The 20238-nt window shown below is 38.1% G+C and overlaps 1 protein-coding gene and 1 long non-coding RNA gene across 6 annotated transcripts in view; one reads left to right on the top strand and one right to left on the bottom strand.

Moving 5' to 3' along the window:
- The window catches only part of LOC121458759 (membrane-associated guanylate kinase, WW and PDZ domain-containing protein 2-like), a 1271545-nt gene that overhangs the window by 228377 nt on the left and 1022930 nt on the right, over positions 1-20238 (top strand). The window lies entirely within an intron of this gene.
- Positions 2402-10640, bottom strand: LOC121458762. The gene is made up of 3 exons (XR_005975880.1): positions 10623-10640; positions 4928-5012; positions 2402-2565 (listed from the first exon to the last, which is right to left on the bottom strand). It is a non-coding gene; the product is annotated as an uncharacterized LOC121458762 (long non-coding RNA).

Here is a 20238-nt window from a genome sequence, read left to right as displayed (position 1 = left end):
CTTTCAAAACTCTAGAAATAACAGACATCTGCCTGCCCAGAGAGTCACCCAAAGTTCTTCTGTAATGTTGAGTCAAACCGTCTATAGGCCTAGAGTGTCTGGTAGACTTCTTAAGGAAGCAGAAAATTTGAAACTATCCCATTGTATTGGCAGTTTGTCAGTCATTTTCCTCTGTGTACTGCAAAATATTTGGCAGACTCTTCCATGAAGCGGTAATCCTAACAGCCTGTCCTATCTTGTTTTGTCAAGTTCAGCAGTGACTTTCCTGTGGGTTCTGTCCAGTTTATATAGAATACAGTCAAGAAGTCCAAACGAGCAGTGTCTTGCCTAAATGACTAACCTTGTCACATAGAATGCAAAGTCCATAATGAGTTTTTTGGATGCCCATCACCCTCTTTGAAGTAATTGGACATCTCAGGTCCAAAGAGTTCTAAATTATTAAAACATTTTAAATGCCATATTCTATAGGTCTTTGAAGTGTTTGGAAATATATCTCTGCATATCTTGAAAACATAACATGCCTGTAAGTTTGAATAATATACATGACTATTACATTTTTAAATGAGCTGCGTAAGTGTAATCCCTTAAACGAGAGTAGCAATATACATATAGTATAACAAAACTGACCCTGAATTGGAATCATTATACAAAAATCCTTTAAGGAAGAATAGAAACATGGATACATATAAGGTGTCACTATGGGACTCTCTTGCTATCGTGCAGGTTTGGATGCAGGAGCCATAGTTGGCACCAATGCTTGACAAGTACATCCATATAGGACTTGAGAAAGCTTAAGAAAGGGGAAGTTCTGGAATGCTCCGATGGAGCCCAGGACAGCTTCCTGGTTGTGTCTCTCATGCAGGAGTGGAGCAGGCAGCTTGCTGTTGGTGCTCTTTCCCCTTGGGCAGAACAACTGAAGTAGCATCTAACCTGTCCTGTATCAGGGAGTCTTCAATCCTATTATACATCTTTTAAATAAATCTTTGGAATCTCTCCCAGACTTTCATGAATTCTTGCGATAGACTACAGCGTCACTGTTTTAAAAAGGAAAAAAAGAATCCAAAATCAATACACAAAAAAACAAAACAAAAATACTGATAAAAATAAATCAGAGAATATCAAAACTGGATTTTGGTGACCCTTTTCCTCAAATTGCCTACATTAGCAGCAAATTATGAACAGGTATATTTTTGGTCCTAGTAGTCTAACAGATGGTGTTTCATAACCCTGTTTATTTTTCCCTAATTAAATTTAGGTTGACTTTTCATGTAATTTAATTGATATTTTTAGATTACTGTGTGAAACTATAGATGCTGGATATTTGAATGTAGGATGGCAACTGCATAGTTTCCAGAATTAACTTGTTATTCCCCACAGATTAGCATACTATATTGTGCTTGGGCAAACTTGAGAATGCTGCTAATTTACTTTTCTCAGCCTAAAACAGGATTACTCATCCTAAGAGTTGGCAGAGAACTTGTCATACTTCTCCAGTCTACATCAAACCTTGCTTCCACAAGCAAGTTACAATCTTTGGAAGAGTAGGAGGACAACTGTTTATAGAACAATTTCCCCAGGAGAGTTTAATAGTGAGCACTAAGCAAAGCTTTGTGTTGGTTTTTTTGGTTTTTCGAGACAGTGTTTCTTTGTGGCTTTGGAGCCTACCCTGAAAGTACTAGCTCTTGTAGACCAGGCTGGCCTACCAATCACAGAGATCTGCCTGCCTCTGATTCCCCAGTGCTGGGATTAAAGGCATGTGCCACCACTGCCTGTCTTTGTTTTCTTTCTTTCAAAGCACTCTATGCAGGGCTTCTGTGAGCAGCCAATGAAGGATGGCACAGTCATGGATTTAACTCAGCCAGCTGATGACTCAACCCTTAGTGATGGAGCTGGGCTTTCCTGGAGAGGAGAGGTATAGGCAGGTCCTATCTCACTGTATGCTACTGTTACAGCACCCCCTCACTCTGATTGCGCGTGTGTGGGTATGCCTTGGACGGCTCCACAAATCAAGAATATGTATTTTATTTTTTTCTTTCTTTTGTTTTTTATTCATTTTATTTTTATTTTTTCAAAAAGAAAACAGACTTTTTATTATACATACCAATCCAAATTCCCAGTACCTCCCCTCCTCCCATTCCCTCCATCTTCTCCCAGCATCCACTCCACAGAAAGGGTAAGGCACATTGCTTTGAGGAAGGTCCAAAGCCCTCCCTTCTAAAACTAGACTGAGCAAGGTATCCATCCAAAGAGAATAGGTCCCTCAAAAGCCAGTACAAGCAGTAGGGACAAGTCCTGGTGCCACTGCCAGTGGCCTCCCACTCTGCCCCAGCCATGCGACTGTCAGCCATATTCAGAGGGACCAGTTTGGTCCCATGCTTTTCCTTCCCTGTCCAGGTGGAGTTGGTGAACTGCCATTAGCCCAGGCAGACTGCGTCAGTGGGTGAACCCATCGTGGTCTTGACCTCTTTGCTCATATGCTCACTCCTCTCACAAAGAAATGTTGTAGAGAAAGATGGGGACACTGGATCTGATCCTTACATGGCAAAGAGGACGAAGATGAAGGAGCTGGAGGAAGAGAAAACATGGACATTTTTTTTTGTAAAATCTACATTCAAGTAGTTGCAAAACAGCCTTGGTTAGAGTCAAGGGGCATCTCTTTGGTTCTTCAAAGAGACAAAATAAAAATATAACATGATAAAAAATAAAAAAGAATATGTATTTTAAATAATTTCAGCGTATGGCTTTCAGCAGGACTTATCTCGGTGCGTTACTATCTCCATTCTGTTTGTAACAAGTACTTAATTACAAAAGATACATTTTAGATACTTTGTTTAATGTTGGACGGCTTTTGGAATTATTTGCCTCTCCAATACTTGTATTTTTACCTATTTTTTTTCTTTTTTCTCTTACTGGTTTCTTCATTTCTTTCCTTTAAAAGCATTAGCATAGCCGGGCGGTGGTGGCGCATGCTTTTAAATCCTAGCACTTAGGAGGCAGAGGCAGGTGGATCTCTGTGAGTTCGAAGCCAGCCTCATCTACAGGAGCTAGTTCCAGGACAGGCTCCAAAGATACAGAGAAACCCTGTCTCAGAAACGAAAAAAAAAAAAAGCATTAGCATGCATTCATTGCATTTCATAAAAGGATGGATTTTTGTGACTTTTCATTGATGCACATTACACACTTTATGGTATTTGTCCCTCGCTCACTCCCTGTTTTTCTCACATTAATCACCTTATTCTGTTCCCCAATATTCTCTCCCCATTTGCTGCCCTTTGTGGGCACGTGAGAGAGAAAGCAAGCCTCCCTACAGACATGGCTATGTAAATCTGGCCCATTTTTAGCTGGGTCATCTCTGATTCCATCCATTTTGATACATAATTTCCACCACGTTTCTGGGTTTCTTTATGAGGTGTTAGGACTCCACTGGGTGTTTGTGTACTACATTGTACTTATCCATTCTGTTGATGGCATCTGGCCGATTTCAGACCATGGCTGTTGCGCATAGTATGAACATAAGTATGGTTGCCCAAACCCTTCTCTTAAATACAGCTAGAAGACATTGTATCCCTTATTTTATTCCCCCTTTATTTTTTTAATCAATGTCTACACTAATTTCCACAATGGTTACGTTGGTTTGCTTTCATAGCAGTATATATAGGTATATATAGGCAGATTTTCTCTTTTACCCTAAACAGAATTTGCTGGGAATTTTTTTTTTTTTTGGAGGGGGGCGGTGATGTTAAGTCTTCTGACCTAAATAAGAGAATTTCAATTTAGTTTTGATTTGCATTTCTCTGCTAAGAATTTTGAACAGTTTTGTTTGTATTTGTTGGACACTTGCATATCTTTAAAGAAATGATTTATTTGATCATTTCTTAATTGGATTTTATTTGGTATTTTGTTTATTACATTCTTTATATATTCTTAATATATTCTCAGTATTAAATCCCTGTCAAATTTGGAGATAAGGTTTCTTTTTTTTTTTTAATCTTTTTTTTTTTTTTTTTTTTTTTTTTTTTTTTTTTTTTGCCTAAAGACACTGCTCTGTAATCAGGGTACTTTGCATTTTAAGGTTTGTTAACTGAAAGAGGATTAGAGCTCTGTGTTAAAGATATAGCATGAGTATCACAATACTGTTGGGCATATTTCAGTACAGCCATCATCATCAAAGTGCTTCACTGTGAGCAGCCATCGGCCTCCATCCAGAAACTCCAAAAATGATACTAACTCGTGTGTTTCCTTCCCCAAGTCAGTCCTGCTGGCATGAGACCTTGGTAGCACCCAAGGCACAAAAGTCCCCTGCTCTTTCAATGCTTCTCTGCCCTGATTCCAAGTTACATACACGGCTGACCCGTGTGCTCCTGTGAAGATTAAGTAAAATACCATAGCAGGGGCTTAGAAAGTTGACAGGTGGTCTGTAAATATCAGCTCTCTCTGGGCACTTCTGCAGAACATTGATTAACAACCCATATTTCCTATTAGACAGAATGCAAAGAAATAGGTTTCCAACTTTAAAAATAGGACTTAAGTGCATTGGAAGTTATGAGAAACCATTCTCAATTAAATATCAGACTTTTTATGATTTAGATGTAAATTATGAAGTCACACCATATCTGCCTAAATTTTCAATACATAGGCAAGTGCAGATAGAGAAAATTACTTTTTTTAAATTTTGTGCCTCCCTTCAGAAAGAATAATAATCATAATCCATGAAAGCTAAAGTAAAATTTTGCCATTCCATTTCACTTTTTATTTTTAAATCCGTGTATAAGAAGACAGTAATTTAAAAACCATGTATGCCTTTAATTTGAAGGTAATAGAGAATATTTAATTTGAATGGCTAAAAAGAGAATTCTTTTAATCATTGAAAGAATATTTAATTTTAATGGTTAAAACACTGAAATTTTACCTTGTTGTGCATACTTACTTCACAATCTTGATTTCAACATTGTGTGTCAACAAAATTGTAGCTTCATTTTAAAAACCCAATTGGATGGTATTAATTCTGAGTCCTACAATAAAGACATTATTTTATTTAATGGTTCGCTAATAAGGAAAGAAAAAGAAAGGAGAGAGACAGAGAAAAAGAAACTGAAGCCAGGAGGGAGGGAGGGAGGGAGGAAAGAAAGGAGAGAGGGATGTCTTCTAGGCTATGGTGCACACACACACACACACACACACACACTACACACCTTTTGAAATTTGAAAATGAAAATTTCAGGATCAAATGGTTTTAGGTGGGAAGGTTCTAATTCGTGATTTCGAGGATCTGTACAGCCTGTGCAGACGGCAGTATTGAGATTCTCAAGCAAAAAGAACAGGAGTAAATTGTAAAATTTATTCCTGAATTAAGATCTGTACATGTGAAAGCCCTGAAATATAAAACATTCTAAAAATAAACACAAGCAGCTCCAGTCTGTGGCTCACTCATTTGCCATTCCTTTCTCCAGGAGGCATCCTGAAAGGCAAACACATGTCTTTACATTTTACAAACAAATTCAAAATCTGCCATGAAGAAAGAAGACTGACAAAAAAAAAAACCACAGAACTCAATCAGTCGAGGACATATACAGCACTTGGTAACAATACTTAGGCATTGTTAATTGAAAGGGATTTCGTTCTCTTTTTTTAAATTCTACATTCTTCAAAGAACATAAAAACTAACTGCCAAATACCATGTTTTCTAAAGCAAATGAGCTCATTTAAATGAGTTCTTGGAAGAACCAACAGTTGTTCCATTAGAAGATTATCTGGTTTTGTATTTCTTTAACGTCTGATTCCTATAAGAAAAAGCGTAACTTTCTTTAGTTTGAATTGCAGTTACCTTTTCTGTATGTAAACATTGTAACCTATGAGTAAGCAACATTAGAAATCTATGCTTTTTAACTAGGACCATTGTTTAAAATACAGAGAAGGACCTATAAATAACTTATATTAGCAGTATCTTAACATATTAAATGAAAATGCAGAGGTGCCTGCATGGGTGCTTTCATTTGATAGCACTTAGTATCTATCTCATCCACTTAAACACAGAGACACTGCAGAAGTGTTCCATCAGCTGTCTGCCATGCTAGCAGGTAAGATGGGAGGGAGAATATCCACTGAGTCAGACATTTGAATCCAAATATTCCCCAGATGAGCATCTTGCAGCAGAGAGTGATAAAATGCTGATTGATGCTTTTCAACTCCTAAAGATTTATTATAACTGAGCGGAGAAAACCAGACATGTGAACGCCGCTCATGGTGTGCAAACCATAACGTTAGCCATTTTACATGTACCACGTTCGTTGTTTTCTACAACAATCTTCCAAGGATTATCTTTATTATTTTTTTGCCACTTTAAAGAAAAGCTGAAGTAAATAAATGAAACATAGCCCAGGATTATGTAATTGGGGACGCTTGCATAGCTAGCTGATGCTAGAGTTCCTTTTTACACTGAAGGCGTCCTCTCCAAATTCTCAGTGTTATTCCACGTAGACAGTAACCAAATGTTTGTTGAATCTCTTCTCTTCCTAGGTACTGTGCTTGCTTCCAAGAATAAAATCTGGCAGGAGATCCACTAAGGCAACACTTTCCTGTGTAATGTAAACACCATTATGATAATATTTAATTAACTTTTCATCTCTGCAAGCAAGACAGAAAGTCTTAGGGAAGAAAGAATTTCAGTTCACACTTTGAGAGAATTCGTGGTAGTGAGCATGGCAGAGCTGCTCAAGTCATGGTGGCCGAGAAGCAGAATGAGAAAACAGGGAGGGGTCAGCGACAAATGTGCTTTTATTTGACATCAATGTATGGTAAAATGACATAGTCCTTTATAGTTATTATAGGCTAAATCTGGAAGCATATTCTTGGAAGCATAATTTAAAGCAATGACTCCAGACAAAAAGCCTAAAATTCCTAGTGTTGCTTATTCACAAGTTAGAATTTTTCCATCACAAAGATGTGGCCGTGGTTCATCCCCCCACTAAATGCCTGCAGTAATGCATTTCTGCCAACTAGACTCCACCTCTTACCTTTCATCACCTGCCAATAATTCCATCATAATATGAATCCATCAAAGGGTTAAATCTCAGGATCAGTCTATGGAGAGAACCTCAGAAACACACCCAGAGGATAACTCTGCTAATTCACTGGGCACCTTTAACACAATCAATGTAACAAAGTAGCTATTATGAAGAGTTAGAGTAAAATTGCAGATTAGAAGCTACCTCTGTGTGAATTGACAAAGAAAATCAATCCGTATAAGAAAAACATAAATAAATTGTATTCCTATGGAGTAAAAATTGAAGAAATAAGAAAATAGGCAAGGTAAAACAGACTGACAAACCTTACCCCACAAAGAAGCCACCAATGGCTACCATTCAAGAGTCAGTTGTGCTCTGGAAGAGTTCATGCTCTGGAAAGATAAACAATATTAGCAAATTCCTTGTCAAACTAACCAAAATGAGAGAAGACAAAGACTAATAAAATTAGAGATGAAAAGGAGGGCTGTTGTTAGATTCCCATTAAATCCAGAGAATTGTTACAGAACACTCTGAAAATACTCCAAAATTCTAGAAAATCTAAAAGAAATGGCTAATTTGCTAAACACTCATGAACTGCCACAATTACATTGTGAAGTATGAATAGCAAAGATCAACTCATAAAAGTAAAGAGGCTGAAGCAATAATTAAATCTTCCAAACAATTAGGTGCCTAGCACCACACTAATTCACTAACTGGGTGAAGTCTTCCCGACTTTTAAGAACAGAAGACCTATACTGATTCTATAAATCTAATTATTACTGTACTATCCAAAAAAGACACAAACATTAACTATAGACCATTTCTCATGTGAAGATAGATGTAAACATTCTCAACGAGATACTTGCAAACCAAATTCATAAGAAAATAATATAACATGACTAAGTTCATCCCCAGGATACAAGCCTGCTTTAATATATACAATCCAATAGAGGTCTGATATAAGGCAAACAAGCAGCACATGCACACAGAAAAGATTTAAGGTTAGAAATCATGTGATCATCTCAGCAGACTCAGAAAAAAAGCATTAGTCCAGGTCTACTATTGTAGAAGGAGCTGCCGGCTGCATTCCTGCCGCCCTGCTCCCAGCCGCCTGGATAGCTTATGTCCCAAAATAACAACAAACAAACTGAATTCATTTAAACACTGCCTGGCCCATTTCTATTAATGTGTGTAGCACCGAGGTGCGCTTACCGGGAAGATTCTAGCCTACGTCCATCCTGGGTCGGAGCCTCATCGCATCTGCCCCAGAGAGCAGAGCTAAGGCATATGAGCTCACTTCCTCTTCCTCCCAGCATTCTGTTCTGTTTACTCCACCCACCTAAAGGCTGGCCTATCAAATGGGCCAAGGCAGTTTCTTTATTAGCCAACGACCTTCCTCATACTATGGCTTCATGATAAAGGAGTAGAAGGTATATATATATATATATATATATCAGCACAGCAATGTGTTGAGCAATAACGGCTATGCACAACAAACTTACACCCAACAACACATGGAAGATGAAGAAAAAGCATTTCCTTTAAATACAGAATGAAACAAGGCCGTCATTCTCTCTGTTTTTGTTCAGTATCCTCTTTGAAATATCATTAAAACAGTAAGAGAAGAGGGAGCAATTAAAGGGATACAATTAGACAAAGAAGTCAAATTACTCATATTTTCAGATGACACAATCCTGTGCTTAAGCCACCATCGGGAATCTCTCTGATTTATAAACACTCACATCAAGGTAGCAGGCTAGGAAATCAACATACAAAAATCTGTAACTTTTCTGTAATCAATAACAAACTTATTGAGGAAGGCATTGGGAAGAAAGGGCCATTCACAGTAATACATTAGAAATAAAAACCTTAGGAATAAATATAACCAAGAAAGTGGAAGTCTCTAGCATGAAAACTTTAAGGAACTGAAGAATAAAATTGAAAAAGACACTAGAAAAATGGGAAAGCCTTCAAAACTTGTGCAGTGCATAAGTAATATTCTGAAAATATATTACCAAAAGTTTCCTAGGGGGTTAATGCAACCCCCCCCTTAAGATCCCAGGGAAACTATTCACAACACAAGCATAACAACTCTAAAATTTACATGGAAATATAAAAGGCACTGAGTAGCCAAAGTAATCCTATACAGGAAAAAAAGGGTATTGTGTGCACACCTGAGAATTATTCTGCAGAGCCACAGTCGGGAAAACAGGTGCGCAAGAGACAGAGGACTGAGAAGTCAGAATTACATACAGCACATAGTGGTTGCTGCCCAAAGTGTTACTAGAGTGTCAAAAATGTACACTGGGGTCGACACTCACAGAAACAAAACCCCTCTTCAACAAACACCGTAGGGAAAACCGGATATCAACATGGAAAAGAATGAAATTAGATCATCATCTCCTACTCTGCCCAAAAATTAATGCAAAATTATCAAAGAACAACATGAAACCTGAAAAGATGAAACTTCTAGTGAAAAACAATGAGAAAACAATACTTAAATGTAGTATTAAATTTGGGATTAACTAAGTGTATTGCGTTAAAATTTAGGATTGTTTTGCTAGTCTTATAAATATATCATGAAGTCAAAGTTTCTGAAAATAGTTTTTAGAGCAGGAAGTACCCATAAGAACTTATCAGTTGGGTTTCGTGAAATGAAATACTTCTGCTCAAGAAAGGAAAGATTCAAAGTAAAAAAGCCTGCTTATAGAATGGGAGAAATTTTTGTCAATTGTACATTAGACAGAGACTTAACATCTGGAATATACAAAGAACAATTAAAAATCAAAGAATTTTAAAACAAGTCTCCATATCCAATAAATGGGTTAACAAACTGAGCAGATATTTCTCAAAAGAAAATGCAGACAGGTTGAAAAAGTATTCAACAACCTTAGTTGTCTGCCAACTGGAAAGGGAAACTGTTGTAGGTTTCTATATCACTCCAGTTAGAAAGGCTGACTTCACAAAGGACATTAAATACAATCATGGATGCCTGCTGATGTGTATTAGTGTCAACCGGAGCTGCCATTAGAAGGCAGCACAGAGGTCTCTCAGAACAGTAAAATCTTCACTACCACCTGGGTATACACCAAAGGCTCTCAATCCCGTGCCTTAGGTACTCGAGCATATATTTTTATTGCTGCATAGTAACTAAGAAATGGAGCCAACCTAATGACCATTAGATAAAGAAAATGTTGTTCATGTGCATAAAAGAACAGTATCCAATTATAAATAGAAATGAGACTTGACACTTTCAGGGAAAGAGAACTGGAAACCATATTAAGTAAAATAAGTCATATTCATACAAACAAATACTTCATGTTCCCTCTCACGCACAGAGCCTGTATCTATACCTATTCTATATCTGTATATTTATATACATATACATACATATGGGAGAGATGTAAAATTAAAAGGGGGAAGGGAAGAGATCTTCAAAGAGGAGAGAATGGGAAAGAGGAGGGTAACAGAGTATAACGTGACACAAAAGCGTAATGGGGGATCCTTGAGGGCACATGGGTGGGGAGATAGAAATGGGCGCTGGTGGCGAATAAGAACAGACGATACATGAAAATGCCATAAGGACTTTCAGCAGACAGAGTGTATCTGTCCTCCTACCTTTCCACACTAGGGTCGCCTTCTCTTCCTTACATCGATTAAGGGTTGCAGCGCTTGTTTCTGCCAAAAGCTATAAACTTTTCTAGTAGGGGCTTCAAAACGAGACGATACTTTTGTTTTTCTTCCTCAAAGTTTCAGACTAGCATTCTCGAGTGTTGTTCGTGGACAAGCGTCTGAAAGCTGCTATTATCTTGTCATTTTCACAGAAGAAATTATCAGAGCGCACCGGAGGAATACATAAAAAGTTCCGTTTGCTAAATGTTTATCGTGAACCAAACACTAACCCAAGTAACTGCTTTACATGAAAAGAATGACATTAATTCTTATTTTGTCCCATGAGATAAAACATTTTTAGATCCCGTCTTAGGGAGGAAACCGGGTCCAGAGACGGCACTTTCCTCAAGGGACTCTAATGAGTTTGAAGGAGCCCGAGTCTCGTCAATCTAAGCCACTCCATGTGCAATACAATCGTGAAGACTCAGAGCTCAGGGCCAGAACCAGTTGACTGACCTGCATTCCAGAGTTCTCACCCTCTGGGTGTCTCGGTTCCCCCTTTGGGAAAATAAAAATGGCAGCCACTGCCTTCTCAGTGCGGCTCAAAAGGCAGTTTCATAAGCGCACTTGAATGACTATAAACGAAAAAAATACTAAAAAAAAATAAATATACAAAACCCTGTTTTATCACTTAATAGGAGGTAGAACTTAAAATACCTTGTAGATTCCGATTTCGTCTCCATTGGCATATGGTTACGTTTTTATAACTACAATTCAACTCACAGGTTAAAAATTAATATGAGAACTTTTGATCTTTATATTTTTACCAGGATTCATTTTGTTTGGAATTAAAGCAGTTTTGATTTTCGTTTTTTTTCCGTGGATCTGAAACTCAATGACTAAGTCAGAGCCCTGAGCTCCGTATTGTAGTTGACTGCTTTTGCTTTAGGTTGATACACTTTTGGACCTTTGCTCTTGTTCTTTACTCTTTGGGAGGCCCGCAACCACCTCCCAAAGAATTACACATCAAGACGTATTCATTCTGACGAATGCCAAGTCTTAGCTGGGCTTATTTCTAGCCAGCTTCTCTTAACTTAAATTATCCCGTCCACCTTTTACCTCTTGGCTTTTATCTTTCTCTTATATACCGTTCTTTACTTTTTACTCCATGGTTTGCTGTGTAGACAGGTGGCTGGGCCCCTAGATTCCTCCTCCTTCTCATACTCCTAGATTCTCTCTCCAAAGAATTCTCCTCTTACTTATTCTCTCTGCCTGCCAGACATATCTATTCTTTCTCCTGCCTTGCTTTTGGCCATTAAGTTCTTTTTTAGATCAATCAGGTGTTTTAGATAGGCTTCACAGAGCTAAACTGATGGAGGAAAGTCATTGGTTAAAAAAAAATAAAGAAACTGCTTGGCTGGCCCTTATAGGTTAGAACATAGGTGGGTGGAGTAAACAGAACAGAATGCTGGGAGGAAGAGGAAGTGAGATAAAATGCCTCAGACAGAGACGCCATGCTCCGCTCTCTCAGACAGATGCAATTCAGCTCCGACCCAGGATGGACGTAGGCTAGAATCTTCCCGGTAAGCGCACCTTGGGGTGCAACACAGATGATTAGAAATGGGCTAAATTAATATGTGAGAATTAGCCTAGAAGAGGCTAGATAGAAAAGGGCCAAGCCGTGTTTAAATGAATACAGTTTGTGTGTTGTTATTTCGGGCATAAGCTAGCAGGTGGCCGGGGTGCTAGGGATGCAGCCCCGCCGCTCTTATCACTACATTAAACATTCAGTCTCTCTCTCTCTCTCTCTATTATACTGCAAGAAAGAGCATACTCTTGGAGAGGAAAGGGGTGAGGGAGAAGTAGGGAAACAGAAAACACACACACACACACACACACACAGAGAGAGAGAGAGAGAGAGAGAGAGACGAAAATGAATACACATCCCAGGCTTAGGTACTAAGTCAATCAAGTTGAACCATTTCACATGGAGATGAAACTGCTCATCTACTGATTCATTTGTGTCACATAATAAAGCAAGAAAGTATCAAACCAGAAAATTTTTTTTGAAAGAACAGTAAAATGGAGTTTGAACTAACTTATTACCACCACATATTTTATGGTTATCTTCCCAGAGAATGTGTTTAAAGTGTATTAAATTTCTTCACAAAGCATTTACACTGCATTTGGATCTTAAGAGATTGAACTTTAATTGGGAAATTTGCATACAAAATCTGATGTCCTTGTAAAATTCCGTTTAAACCCACACTTTTTTGTCATTTTTGAACAATATATGACTTTTCTCATTCTTTTAATTTTTCTGATAGTCCTTGTCAAAACAGGAGAAATGCTTTCACGGGAGGTAAATAAATTAAGATAAATTATTTACCAGAATATTTTAAATAGATAGATGTAATTTATATTGGAAAAAATAAAGTTTAAAATATAAGTAAGAAGTGACCTTTGCTTGGCATTCTGTGAATGTTTGTTCCCTGGAATTTTCAGTATATATCATACTATATTTGTTCTAAGCACACACAAAACACAACCAAGAGACCAATAGCCAGATCAGAAATAGTTTGCTCTAAAAATTATATTTATTGCCTCCAACACAGATCACTTTTATTACTAAAAGTGAATAATACTTCCACTAATATCCTATGAACACTCGCATAAAATCTGTCAGTTTTCAAAATCCATCACAATCTATTCAATTACAAAGCAAACATTCTGACTATAAAGATATTGCATAAAATACAGTATTTTATGTGAGTTAAAAAAATAGAAATGTCTTAAACGTTTGTAAGCCTTAAAGAAACATAAATAATATATAAATAAAGAAAAGATATGAGATGATAGATAGATAGATAGATAGATAGATAGATTATAGATAGATAGATAGATAGATAGATAGATAGATAGATAGATAGATAGATGATAGATGATGGATGAATGACAGCGAGACTTCCCTACCACACCAATGTCTTTCTTTCTACCCTGCTCTTCCCCATTGACTTAACACTAGAAGTAAGTTAGCAAATACGCTCTTACATTATACAGAAGTGAAACTCCTGTTTCTTATCCATAAGTTGTTCTTTTGTCTTCTTGGTTCTGTTCTAGCAGGCACTTTCCTAGCTATTTATGGAGATAGTAAATGACTTCTAATTAAAACCAGGTCATACCTATTCATACATATGCATTTAAACAGTGAAATTTTTTTTTTAAAAAGAAGCATGTAAAGCGTTGAAAAAATGGTGGCTACCTATTACATGGGACCTGTTGAAAGAAACTGATACATTTATTATTTCAATATAAGAGGAAAAGAATACTTAATACTATTTGCAACCTAATTTATTAAAAACAAGAAGTATATCTCAAAACATAAAACCAATACGAAGCGGTAGAATACAGCAGGATATGGAGGAGCTTGCAATAGAATGCTGCCTGAGATCAGGTGAAGTGTAATGGCCTCTTCTAGATCTGGGGCATTTACATGCAGAACTGCAGAACTATGTGCTCACCCATGAGATATAATCCCAATAAATTCAGTTACTATTTTGATCAGAGATGGTGTTCCACAGTTGAAAACTTGCCTGGCGTATACAAGGCCCTGAGTCCCACCAGCAGCTGGAAAAGTTGATGAAATAAAATATTGTGTTACTAGCACCTAGATGAACATTTGAGCTATGATTAATTTTCTATGCCTTAACCTAGAAGCATCTACCAATCATTTTTCCACAACAGTAGCTGTATGCCTAAAATTGGGGCTCCTGGCTTATAACAGATTGACTTACAGTGCTTTGATTTGTACATCCAAGTTCAAGCAAATAAAAATGTCACTTGTCTGCTCATCTAATATGTAAAATCAGACAGGGCTCACCTGAGCATATTCAGGCACTGGTGAGGGGGCCCTCATAAAGTCCACGACATCAGGAATGGGATGCTCCTTTAAAGAAAAAAAACATAAATAAAACCACTCTTGTACAGTAAAACTCAATATACTGATATGTACAAAGTATATATGTATTATACTTATAAATATGATTTACATTGAGTTGTATTTACCATAATGCAGTGGAGGGAGTCCTGGGCTAGAGTATTTGAGAAAATGGGGAACAAAGAACAGAGGGCAAGAAAACTCTAGAAGCTTGTTTCCTGGGTTGATTATTCTGGGAGGAAAAAGAACAAGGCCATAATTCAGGATATATAGGACATGTTAGAGCTTTCAGTGGATCCAAAGTAAGTTCACATGTTACTAGTTTTATTATTTCATTATGCTTGCACAAATATTATCAACTTTCTTTAGTTAATAATTAATATTACATGTCAAAAATGTTGTACTCACGCACTTTTCTCTGGAAGAATTCATGGGATTTAGCATATTATGAACGTTAATTTAAAATACTGGCTGTAAGAGACTGGGAGGCAGCTCATTTAATCAAGAGCTTGACATGCAATTATGAAATTTGAGAATGGAATCCCAGCACACCGGTGAGACCCTGGGCACGGTGGTACTCCTCTATAATCTCAAAATCGAAGAGACAGAAAAGATGGGTCCTTCAATTTTGCTTACCATCCAGCCTCACTAAATAGGTTCGGTGAGACTCTGTCTCAACAAATAAAATAAAGACGAAGGAAGACAGCTGAGTTTGATCTCTGGTTGACAAACACATGTTTACATGTGCATATATATGTCTATACAGATGTGTTCACATACACCAGCTATACACCTGTACATATAACATACATGCACAAGCATGACACTAATTATAAATTTCTGAGATATTTTATACCCTGGTGTTTTTTACATTAATGACAATTTAAATATTTTAAATGCATTTTGATTAGTTCTTTGCTTATATTTTCTTCCCTTTGTATAGAAAGAAGCAAGGAAATTGAATAACTACATTACAAAACATGCTATTCCAGTTTTTCGACAATAGCTGTCATTGTGCAATGGGTGTTAAAGCCATCATGCCATGCACTGGGAAAGGAGTGACAATGAGTTATCGCAAAACTGAATAATTTGTTGGCATTTTGAACAGTAGATGAAGGAAGATGCAAAAATGTTTTGCCAAAGGATACACAGGGCCAGATGAATTGTGCTTTATGGAAAGGAAATGGGCTTTATCTCTAGATTCAATCTCATGCTACGGGAGGGTATGATATACCACTAAGTTTCTGATATGAATGATTATTTAAGACATATAAACAGAAAAGCAAAGCAGCAATTAGTGATTAATAGCCATCGCCCAAGAGAAAAGATGATAACGTGGACTTGATCATGGATGAGAGAAAGAGATTTTTGATGATTACCACCTGTGGAGAAGAAACGTGTTAATTAGGGTCCCCTCCAGGGTTCTGAACATTTTCTCTTCTATGTATTAAGATAAAAAGATGCTAGGCAAATATTGGGCATCCAGGATTGTATCAGAAAATCAAGATTTCTGTTACAGAAATGGAAAGTTTTAAGTGTCTATTAGAAAGTCAAGTGAAGATGTAAGGTTGGTTGTTAGGTTTCTAGGTCTGTAGTGCAGGGGAGTGTTGACAATGGAAATATCCAGTGGCTATGGTCGGTACATTCATTCTGAAAAGTTGACCCAGAATGACGCAATAAGATAGGTACAGAAAATGTTCCTTGCAAGACTGTTAAAAGTGGGAAGAGGGTAACAAAAACTTTTCTCATACATGATCCCAGTTTTGTAGTATAAAATAATGGTTTCAACATTCTACACCTTTCCAATCAATATTTGTAGAATCTTGCAAGCTTTCTTGCTCATTTGTGTATTGCCTATGAGTATTTTATTAGCATTAAGTATTGTATGAAATAGGACATAGTACACTGTGCTTCTTTAATGCTGTTTTATAAAATTGATCCTACGTTCAGCCATACAAACAATTGCATTTCAAACCATAGTTGTTTGCCTCTTACTAAATAATATAATAATATTTCCAATAACAAATAAGAATGAGTATCAACGTCCTGGTGAGGTTATATAATCCACTATCACAGATAATGTTATAAAATACAGAAGATTGATCTCAAGTCTTCTCATTCCAGGTTTTCAAGTCCAGTGTCTTTGGATTCTATTTTTAATAATATTTTTTATTATTTAAATTACTACGTAATTTCCCTCTATCCTTCCCTCCCTCAGACCCCATCTTGTTTTCTGTCAAAGTCATGGCCTCTTTTTATTTAGTTGTTGTTGCACACATGTACACACATATGCACACAAACACATGCACACAAACACATGTACACACACATGCACACACACATGCACACACACATGCACACACACATGCACACAAACACATGCACACAAACACATGCACACACACACATGCACACACACATGCACACACACATGCACACAAACACATGCACACACATGCACACACATGCACACACACATGCACACACATGCACACACATGCGCACACACATGTGCACACACATGCACACACATGCGCACACACATGCATACAAGCACATGCACACAAACACATGCACACACACATGCACACAAACACATACACACATGCACACAAACACATGCACACACACATGCACACAAACACATACACACATGCACACAAACACATGCACACACACATGCACACACACACATGCACACAAACACATGCACACAAACACATGTACACAAACACATGCACATTGTGCAAGCACCTACATGATCTGTTTCATGTTCCTTCCTCCACTCCCCCTGAGACGAACCAGCTCTTGCTCAGGATACATAATCTCTGAGGGCGCTTTGTTCTGACTGTTGAGAACTTTCGAGTCTCCCTTTCACAAGTGCCCTTGTAGCAGTGGAAGAACTGTAACAAAGGAGGTGTATTCAACTTAGGCCAGTGGCAGCACTGGTGGCCTCAAAGATTACACTACTCATAGATCAACTATGTTTCCTACTACTGACACTAAGGGTGAAAACCTTATACTCTATCAGGAAAGGTAAGAGTCACGAGCTGCAGAAGGGACTGTCCTAGGGGTGGAAAATGAACTCAGAGCTTAAATCTTAGTCTTACATACTTGACCACTTGGCTTTTTAACACCCGAGGTTACTGCATCTAGGTGTCTATCTTCAGCCTAATGTAAATAATAAAATAAATAACAAAACCAATTATACAATCTGATGCATCAATAGGTAGGGAAGTTTTCTGAATAGCTGGGAAGCAACAAAATTAAACAAGAAAATTTGCCTTGATCCAAGATTTCGAAACATGGCATGTGGTAAAAAAAAAAAAAAAAATCTCCCCAAAAAGATTTTACAAATGAATTTGACAATATAAGTCATTCAGTATAAAAGTTTAGGCATTGATAACTTGGTGAGAAGCCCAAACTAGAAACCAGTCATCTGACTCAGGACCAAGCTTGTGCCCACTGCTCCAGGGCATCACTGGAGTGTGCTTAGCAACCTTGCAGCTTGAAACCACAGACCGGGGTTTCTGCTCTCTGGAGTGGATTAAAAACGTCATGTCATGATTCTGGGATCTCAGAATCAGTTGTGTTTTAGTTCCATTTTGTAGAAAACTGGGTTACCCAGCTGTGAAGCTTCCTGAGAACGACCCACACACCCTGGAAAAAGAGACTTCCTGTCTCCCAGCATATCTGGGAATAGGTCCAGAATCTTGGAGTGTGTTCCCCAGCTTCCTCATCCTTCTGTCATTACAGCTCCAAATATATCTGCTTCTGCCTGGCTGTTTATTTATTTGCGCAAATCCTTTTCAAAAGCTTCCTGGACACGGATGTTTGTGGATATTTCACCCTCTAAGCCGTATTATACTATACCTTTGTCCTACATACACGTATTTTACATGTAAAATTCCCTTTTAAATATTTTATTTTATATAATTCATTGAACAGCGGGAATGGGGCCTTTTGTGTAGGCGTCATAAGCATGGACCAGTCTATAGATTTGAATCTCAGGTCGTATGTGTATCAGCCATGTGACTAAGAAAAAGTGTATTTTCTGTCTGCATGTGTGACTTCACTATAAACTGGAGCTGCTAAAGAGAAAGGCTTACAAAGCCATTGTAAAAATAATGATGCTTAGAAAGTATTTGCATCCATTAAAAACTAAGCTTTTTGGTACTGACTTCCTTGCTCATCTTCTCCCTCCTTCCGCTCCTCATTGGGACCTTGGGAGCTCAGTCCAGTGCTCCAGTGTGGGTCTCTGTCTCTATCTCCATCCCTCACCAGATGAAGGTTCTATGGTGATATGCAAGATATTCGTCAGTATTGCTATAGGATAGGGTCATTTCAGGTTCCCTATCCTCGGCTGCCCAAGGAACTAACTGGGGACATCGCCTTGGGCTCCTAGGAGCCACTTTAGGTTCAAGTCTCTTACCAACCCTAAGGTGGCTCCCTTAACTAAGAATTGTGCTTCCGTGCTCCCCTATCCAGCCTTCCTTTATCCCAATCATCCTGTTTCCCAAAGTTCCCCCCATCCTCCCCTTCTCACTTTTCTCTCCCCATCTCCCCTTACCCCCAACCCATCCCACCCCCAAGATCCCACTTTTCTCCCCGGCAATTTTGTCTACTTCCCACCCACTGAGACAGTGGGGCTGATCTATTGGGAGCTCACCAAGGCCAGCTGGACTGTGACTGAAAAAGCATGGGATAAAACCGGACTCTCTGAACATGGCGAACAATGAGGGCTGATGAGAAGCCAAGGATAATGGCACTGGGTTTTGATCCTACTTCATGTTCTGGCTTTGTGGGAGCCTAGCCAGTTTGGATGTTCACCTTCCTGGACCAGGATGGAGGGGGGAGGACCTTGGACTTTCCACAGGGCAGGGAACCCTGACTGCTCTTTGGACTAGAGAGGGAGGGGGAGAGTAGTGGGGGGAGGGGGAGAAGGGTGGAAGGAGGGGCAGGGAAATGGAAGGCTGGGAGGAAGGGGAAACTTTTTTTCTTTTTCCTTTTCTCAATAAAAAAATCAAGATATAGAAATAATAAAAGTCATATATGTGAAAAAAACTGAGCTTTTTAAAAAATCTTAGCAGGACGTATATGGTCAGACATTTTTCAAAATTCAAAATTCCCTGCCCCAGACCAAGTGCAGCTGCTATCTTAATATTATTCCTGCTCCTAGATCATTACCCATTCTTAGATTTTTTTAGGAATTGACAAAACATCTAGCCCCTACTATCTGCTACACTTGAAATGAAAGATTTCATTAGGTTTGATAATTTATTAACTAATATTAAATTTTATTCTTAGTGTTATATTTTCTGGATAACTAATTTGAAATTTTAAGAGACTGAACTGTAGAGGTAATAGGCTCACCAGTTAGTTACCTTTCAGATCCTTACTATGTCCCAGTAGTTCCTGAAAACTTAGTATGTTATGTGTTCTTTTTCATGTGAGACGAAATAGTCATGAGACAGTAAGAAAACAACAAATGTCATTTAAAGGTTTTAATCTGCATCTCTATGTCATTCCATTGGTGGCATCACGAAGACTTAGGTGTCCCTTCATACTGCTGTGAAAGACAGCAAACGAGCCATCTGATGGAACGAATATGATTATTGGAAAGTTCATCCTTCGCCAGCACTCCCTGTTGTGTGCACCACATGCAGTAGACAGATCACCAAAAAG

This window comes from Microtus oregoni, unplaced genomic scaffold, assembly GCF_018167655.1.
Source record: "Microtus oregoni isolate MIOR12 unplaced genomic scaffold, Mior012 000018F_ref0000195, whole genome shotgun sequence".
Taxonomy (NCBI): domain Eukaryota; kingdom Metazoa; phylum Chordata; class Mammalia; order Rodentia; family Cricetidae; genus Microtus; species Microtus oregoni.
The sequence above is the reverse complement of the archived record's forward strand: the minus strand, read 5'-3'. Positions and strand labels throughout refer to the sequence as shown.